Genomic DNA, 8,364 nt, shown 5'->3' on the forward strand with positions numbered 1-8,364 from the left:
GAGTGCGCATCCGAGCAAAGTTAAAACAGCAGCCGGGACTCGGGAGCGGGGTTTGCACAGGGAGGTGGGAATGCAGCACCGCTCGGGAAAATAAGGAGCGAGTTGGCAGCTGTTAAATGGAGAAAAGTGGAGTGAATAAATGTAGAAAAATCTTGCCTGCCTGATATATTAAAGATATATAAATAGACAACCGCCCATGTTTTGTCCCAGCCATTAAATGCCGCACGTGGTGACTTCGGGGTGAGCTTTTTCTAAAACACACGAGTGGAAGGAAGTCCGGGAGTTGCGGGGGGCGGAAGGAGGCGGGGGGAGAGGTGCGGGATCCACACCCGCACCGGCGGCTCGGCTTGGGGCTGTCCGTGCAGGAACCCCCGGTCCGAGGGGCCGGGATGGGGATGGGATGGGGATGGGGATGGGATGGGGATGGGGATGGGGATGGGGATGGGGATGGGGATGGGCATGGGGATGGGGATGGGCATGGGGATGGGCATGGGGATGGGGATGGGCATGGGGATGGGCATGGGGATGGGGATGGGGATGGGCATGGGGATGGGGATGGGGATGGGGATGGGCATGGGCATGGGCATGGGGATGGGGATGATTCCCGCTGCGAAGGGAACAGGGAAGCGCTCGCACAGGACTGGGACCGTGGTGCCGGCAGCGCTCGGCTCGCACACCGAGCTGCCGGCGGCTTCTCCCGTGTTACCGTCGGAACCGACCGCCCCCGGCCGGGCTCGCCGCGCCTGCGGAGGAGTTCGGTGTACAATGCACACACCCGACAATGAAACGGGCATCGGGCGGGCGCTGCATCTCCGGGCAGCGCTGCATCTCCGGGCGCTGTCACACCGGGCCAGAGGACCGGGGCAGCCGGGAGCGGCTCTGCCCGAGGCCGTGGCTGCCCGCAGGTCCCGCGAACCGCGGCCCCTGCGGGAACAGCAGCAGAGCGATTTGGGGCTCATTCATCGAGCCACCCTAAGTTCAGACATCACAGAGTCCTGTGCTTGCCTTTCCTTCCCCTCCTGCCCGCGCTCTGTGAGTGCTTTAAAGTCTACCAGGGCGCTCTGAGCCTCAGCACTTCATATTTACATGGGGGGCAAAGAGGGGTGGGATGCATTTAAAAATTACTCAGTTCAAAGGTAGTGGCTGGTCTTTGGCTGTCTGTCAGATCTAAGAGGAGTGAGTGGATTTTCATGGAGGAATTTCATGGAAATTAAATCTCTACTGGAGTGATCCATTCAACTCCTAAAGCTTCAGCCTAGTTTTGTATGCTGGATGAATGCCCTACTGAATAGCTTGGTGGGGATGCAAAAAGCCACCTTAAACTAGGGATTTTTCTTCTGCTAAATTGACTTCAAAGTAGTAATTAAACAATAGCTAGCTTAAAAAAAAATCAAGTTATAAGAAGCTATAGGATGAAATTACCCTCTAAGTAGAGGCTGCATTTTATAGGAGGGGGGGCAGGGGATGGGGTGTTCAAAATGGAAAAGTAACTGGGTAGAGGCAAATTGAGAGAAACAAAAATGGATGCAAGAAAGTAAAATGAATTGCACTGATTCAAACTTGTTGGTTTGTTCATTTCTTTTATTACAGCTGTACTATGGTCGAGTCTGGAACTCGGTAAGTGGAGGAAGGGGAGAGACTGCGGAATTGTTTGGGATATTTTAAGCAGAAGCACCCCGTTCAGGGGTGACAGGCTGAGGCAGCTTTCTGTGGCCTTTGTCCTGTCCTGTGTTTGAGGCTTGTCTTCTCCAGGCTGCTCTACACAGGGCTGAGCCTGCACAGCTCAGTATTCATCTCTGCCTTTGTAAAGCAAAAACAGCGTCTGTGGCCAAGGGCAATCTTGCTGCCAATCTTCTCCCTCTTCCTCTGTCTCCCAAACTCACAATCACAACTGCATTCATCTCTCTCTGGGATGATTTAGAACCACATCTGACTTGAAGCTAAACCAAATGAAAACTAATCTCCTGCCTGACTCCTGTGGTGAACTCTCCCTAATTCTCTCCTCTCCTGCAGTAAAACTCCCTCACTTGCCATTTTAGTCCTTGGGTCCTTGCTCTCATATGCAGAATGTTGCCCAGCATTGCACCTCCTTCATCATGCCTGTCCTGGAAGGAGGAACTTGAAAGTTTATTACATAATTTAATTTAAAATCTCTTTTGAGTGATTTGGTGCCTTTCCTGTGTTCGAATGCTTTTGGGGCTTTATTCCCACAATTTTGTTGTATAGACAATGTCACCAAATGAGTTACAGGAAGAAGGGGAGATAAACACAAATTCAGAACTACAGCAGTTCCTAGATTTTCCGTGTTAAGGTAAGGCTTACTATTTTAAAGTGAAAAGTCCAACACTGCACTTAATCTGATTAACACATTTTTTTCATACTCCCAGGATATTTCTGAGAATTAATGCTCAGGTTCAGACAATGGAAGCATGGCAGTGTACACTGGCAGAATCTGAGCCATGGGTCTTTAAAATACTGTCCATCTCTTGACTTCTGACAAGTGAAACCATGGTAAATGGTACTCCAGGTAATGACTTTACAGTCTTATTAAAGCTTACTGCAGTCCTCAGCCTAGACTATCAAGTTTAAGTATTCCCAGTGTCCCAATGTTGTACTGTTAGTGTGATAGTTACTGTTAGAAGAAAGCTCTTAAAATATAACTTGCCATTGTTACCTTGCTTTTCAAATACATTTCACAGTCTATTTGCACTGAGAATTGTTTTTTGTTTTTTAATCTTAAATGTAATATGTTGCTGATAACTGCAGTGCATTTCCATGAAGCGATGAGCTGAAAACTGGCAAGAACTGTTTCATGGGATATGTAAAATCCTGGTGAGTTTTAGCCCACACACAGACACTTTAATTGTTACAAGCCTTTGCATACCTGTCAGAAGGCTGGTTTCCTGCCAGGCAGTAGTCCTTGTGATAACTAAATTTTATCTTCTCCAGGATGATACAAGAGCATGAAGGCAACACACATTGCCAAAAGTACTGGAAACAGGAAAGAACTTTGGACAGCACTGAGAAGCCTCTGTGCTGCTGGCCAGGTAACAAATAGCAATACACAAATACTTTGCAGCAGCATTAATGTAATTTGCTGGAAAGTCCACACTTTCAGTTCAGAAAACCATGGAAGTTGCCATAAAACACAAAGGCAGTGTGTGTGTTTTGTTTACAGCTTTTCTGCCCGGCTGTTCCACACCATTCAAGCAGACAATGTTGCTGGAGTGTAAAGCAATGAGAGCTCTGCAGGGTGGTTTGTGTCAGCTGAGCTCAAAGCCAGCAGCTCTGGGACAAGATCTGGCAACAAGTCACTCGTGTGTGGGTGTTGTGTGAGAGGTAGTGACGCGCCGATTGCTGATATTTAATGAATAATCAGTCATCTCTCCTTTCTCACAGGGAGAGCTTGGGGCTCTCAGAAAGTTCCCTTGTGGGGCCAGGTGGGTTTCCAGACAACAGACTGTCCTGGGCCATACACCAAAATTGTCATCTTGTGTTTTGAAAAACAGCCTGAAGAAAATGCCTTCCCAAAGTTGTGCCAGTCCCAGCTGGGACTGTGGGGTCCCTCCCCAGCTACACATTGTCACTGCCAGGCTCAGGCAGAGCTGCTGGCCTAAAATCACTCAGAACAGGTTGCTGAGCTGGCTATAAAAATAAAGATACAAGTGATCACTCACATCTCCTCTGGGAGTCAAAAGGATCTGTATTCTTTATGATAAAGGGTATAAACTCCACATAGGCAAGTGTCAAGTCCCAAATCACATACAGAGATTACCCACCTCTTTTGAGGGAGCCTGACCAAAACTATGGACTGTTCTCTGAGTGTTTCACTCTGAATGTCATTCTAATGCCCATGTCTTACACACTCTTTGCAGCTTTACTTGTCTCATGCAGGTATTCCCAGAGGACAGTCTGCAATGCCCCACCAGACCTCACAAGCCAATGTGTTAAGACAGATCTGACAGTGATCCCTAACTCATAAAGAAGTTAACAGTATTTGTTCATTCAGAAAGTTTAGGAACTGCTGGTATAGGATATCTTTATTGTCTGACTATAAAGAAGATATTCTGTATCAGAAAACACAAAAATGTGTTAAATCCATAACTGTGAAATCCTCTCCTAGATGGAAAGCTGAGGTGTACAACTGAAATTGGTTTATTTTTAAGGAAGTGCTGATGGTTTTAAAAATATATTGAATTCAAATGAGGAGAAGATGTTTGCCATAAGCCACAGATGGCTTGAAACAATAGCTCTGACAATGGCTCCCAGAACCATCCAGTGCTCCTGACTTGTTTAATTCAGAAACTTAAAGATGGTTATTTAAACGAGAGTAGCATTAGCTATTTCTATTTTAGCAGAAAAAAATATTTAAAAAATACTAGAACCCAAATGGTCACAATGTCTTTCACTATATTTAAATTTATCTTCTTTATACCTCTAGCCTCAATGATTTGCATGTTCCAGTTACTGACTATAACCACAAATATCTGTTGTGTATTTGAAACAAGGGCAGAATCTATATTAATTACTTATGAAATCAAAACAAGTACAACCTGTATTAATCCTTTTCAAATTTGTTTGGAATTTTTCTATTACTTTTGGAAATAAAAAAATACAAATCCAATGTTCTTAATATTAGCAGTGAAGTCCACCTGGTTAAGCCTACACACAGCATTCACATTTATCTCAGTTCTCTCCTTTTCCAAAAGAAGAATCTGAGCAATGATTTATACTTCCCACCTCATAAATGGTGGGAAATTCTTACTTCTTGTTGCCATTTTATCTTTGTACTTATGATATCCTGATGCTCTGTAATGCTCATCTCATTTTAGGGATTAGTTTGTGAATTGTACAGGACCAGGACCAAGCTGGTTGTTTGTGTCATGCTGAACTCTGCAAGATACCAAAGTACAGGTAAGGAATGAAGTAACTGAGACCTAGACCTCTGTCCATACATATGAAATATCATCTCTTAAACACTTGTATAACATAGCAGTTAGAGGCTGCAGTATAAGCCTGTAGATAGAAACTCCTGCTTGTAACCTTTGCTACCTACATGGATAAGACAGAGAGAAAAAAGCAGTGAGATGTAGTGACATGAGACTGTAATGGTGGGTACAACACATACCATGTGAAATATCAAGAAACTGAGAGACAAACCTTGGGCTTGGGTTGGGAAAGGCATCTGTTCATGCTTTAACAGAGCATTTATCCCAGAACCACAGAGAGCAGCGTGTGGCACACAGAAGATGCAGCTATTGAGGTACAGAACACTAAACCAGTGTCCTTATGGATACAGCACAGTGTGATACCTCATCCAGCAATGTGCTGCTGTACTCCTGTGCTTTGAGCTCAATTAATAGGAATTTGAGTGAGTGAGTGAGTGAGGAACCTCTGTATTTTGTAATTGTGGAAGATGAAAGAGCTGCTTCAGGACTGGGAATGCTGTACCTTATGCACATCTTTATGCTAAAATAATCAGTAGTAGTAATTAGGGTTTCAGTCACCATTGGCAACATTTGTTCTTTTGAAGGGGATTTATAGGGACTTGTTTTGCTTCACTTTAGATTTAACATCTGGACATTTTGTAGCTCCTTTGAGAATGAAAGGAAATAAGATCAACAGTCTTGTACAAAACCAAGCAAATGCAATTAAGTATCTAATACCTATTGGCTTAGAATTATTCCAGAGTTTAAAATCAAGCTGCTCTTGTACAGTGCAATCAGAGAAGAGACTTGTTTGCCTGCAGTTTTTTGGGGTGGAGCTCAAAGCTTTCTGACACAAGTTCCCTTGGCACAGGACTTTGATGTCCATATTTGACTCCAACTGGGACACACAGTCAACTTTCCTCATTATCATTTTTAAACTACATTTGAATGGCAATTAATAAAATTACAAGATGTTTTATTGGTTTGTTTGGGTTTTTGTTTTTCCTTCTGACAAGATATAAATGGGAGTACCTGCAGAATTGCTGAGCCATTCAGTGTTCTCTTTTCCCAGAACACTTTACCCCCATTATACATTTTCTTATTATTTTCATTCCTCTCCTTGCAATCAGTTTTTTGTGAATGTCCTTGAAGCCAAGTTGGCAGAGCTTGTTTTGGAATCTTATCTTGTACAGAGGTTGCCTTTGTTCATAAGGTGTAAAGCACTGTCCAAAGAGAGAGAGTGTGAGGGATGTTTGAGCGAGTAGCTGGGTTTTGGTTGGGCTGTTTGTTCTTGGCAGCTGCAGAGGTCTCACCCTGTTTAACTTCAGCTACAGCTTATACCTCAACCAAGACTGCAGAAAGGGCAAAATTTGTCTGACTGCTCCTTTTTGGACAGTGCTTGAATCCTTCACAGAAATAAAGCAGCTAAAGAAATTTTTTTTTAGAGGATTCAACCTGTTCCTAAAATGATTTTCCTTAAATAATTACCATCCAGATTGTTCTTACAGACCTTTTATAATGTTTGGGGTTTGTTTTAATCAGGCACTTCTTCATGGAAAAAAAAAGAGATTTTATTCCCCAGCATTTTAACTAAAATAATTAGCTGCACACACTGAAGTCACTGTAAACTGGACTGCATTACAGCTGGGCTACAGAAAATCAACAGAGCTGATCATGTCTCTGGTGAGAGGTAAATGATTTCTGTATAAGTCTGAGGTCTACAGAGTAACTGGGTTAATGCTGAGTCTGTGACTAAATGACAACCTCCACTTTGTAATTTCAGCCTTTTTAGATTCTTTATTATGACATTTCTTGTTCTCTTGAGATGGATGAAAGTAAATAATTGAGTTTGTGAGTAATGAGCTTGCCAAACCCAAGGCACTGAGAAGTTCTGAAAGCTCCTGCAGTTGTTAATGGCTGTGGGTTCCTTGCCAACATAGTCAAAACAGTTTACCATAAAGTTTGGAACCCCTTGTGTTGTAATTTTCTTCCATGAAACCAATTGGCTCATCATAACCTGGTATTAGTAATTCACATTAAATCTGGGATGTTGCTGCACATGACCATTATTCCTGGGATAATGTATTATTAATAATTAGCAGTAAAACACCACAATGACAAAACATGAAGTCAGCTGGATGTGCTGTTTCTAAAACTTATTCATTCTTCTGCCTTGCTGAGCCTCTCATTGAAAATGAGTGTGTAAGAGCTCAGTATTCCTGTGAGGTGCAGCATCCCCAGAGTGCTCTTAGATGCTGTGATGGAAGGAGTAAAGCTACTGCCCATGTTCATTTTAAGTTCCTTTAGGAAGAAAGGAAAATACACTCGTGTTTGGAATATCAGGAATAAAATAGGACTAAATATCATTTTCTGATAAAGTATACAAACTGTAGCCTCCACATCTAGCCTGTGCTCCACACCTTTGTTTCTTAGCCTTGTTCTTGAACATGAAATCTGTAAGATTCTCCTCAGAAAGCTTTTCCTGCCACCTCCACAGGTGCTGGGGCTATAGAGCAGCATTGGCACTGCACTGACTTCCAAAATCAAACAACCATCACCACCATCTTTACTGTTGTATTTGCAAATGCTACCCGTTAAAGCTCCTCATGCCAAAGGAGGACAAAAATATTGCCAGAGGGCAACAAAAATAATTGTCTTCAGAAGGAAGCACAACCACTGGAAAAGTTTTTTTCAGGCAAAACACAAAGCAATTGTTTTATGGCTTTATTTCCCTTCCCAACAGCTGATATTCAATAAACATGCACTGAAAAATAAACACCAAAGAGCACCAAAGAGAAAGGAGAGGTTTTCCTCAAGACATGCAGTGGATTCTGGAACTAAATGAATAAATTTTTTATTAATAAAATTAATTAATTAATTGATTGATGAAATATAACAAACAAAATAACAAGATGGCCGAATAATTTCTGCAGGAATACGTGTGTAAAACATTCATGCATTGTGATGCAAAATGGTAGAAGCTTGAAAATTCAAATGTGTATCGGCATTTGGGTTTCTCACTATATTGTAATTTGATCAACATGTGCAATGTGACGACAACTTTGTAAAAAACGTGTAATTTGTATTACTTATTGTGAGGCCACACCTCAAGTGCTGCTTTCAGTGCTGGACCTCTTACTTCTACAAGACGTGAAGGCGCTGGAGCCAAGGGCAGCAGGGCTCCTGCAAGGCCTGGGGAACCTCGTGCAAGGACTGGGGAACCGGGAGAGACCAAAACTGGGGAACTGGGAAGGACTGGGAGTCTGATGGGCAGCGGCTGAGGGAGCTGGGGGCTCCAGGAGGCTCAGGGGGGAGCTCATCACCCTTGACGGGAGCGTGCAATTAGCTGGGGCCGGTCCCGTCTGCCGGCTCTGCACGGAGAGGAGCAGAGGAAACGGCCTCAAACGGCGACAGCAGAGATGCAGATTAGAAAAAA

This window comes from Molothrus ater, chromosome 14 (genome assembly GCF_012460135.2).
Source record: "Molothrus ater isolate BHLD 08-10-18 breed brown headed cowbird chromosome 14, BPBGC_Mater_1.1, whole genome shotgun sequence".
NCBI lineage: Eukaryota > Metazoa > Chordata > Aves > Passeriformes > Icteridae > Molothrus > Molothrus ater.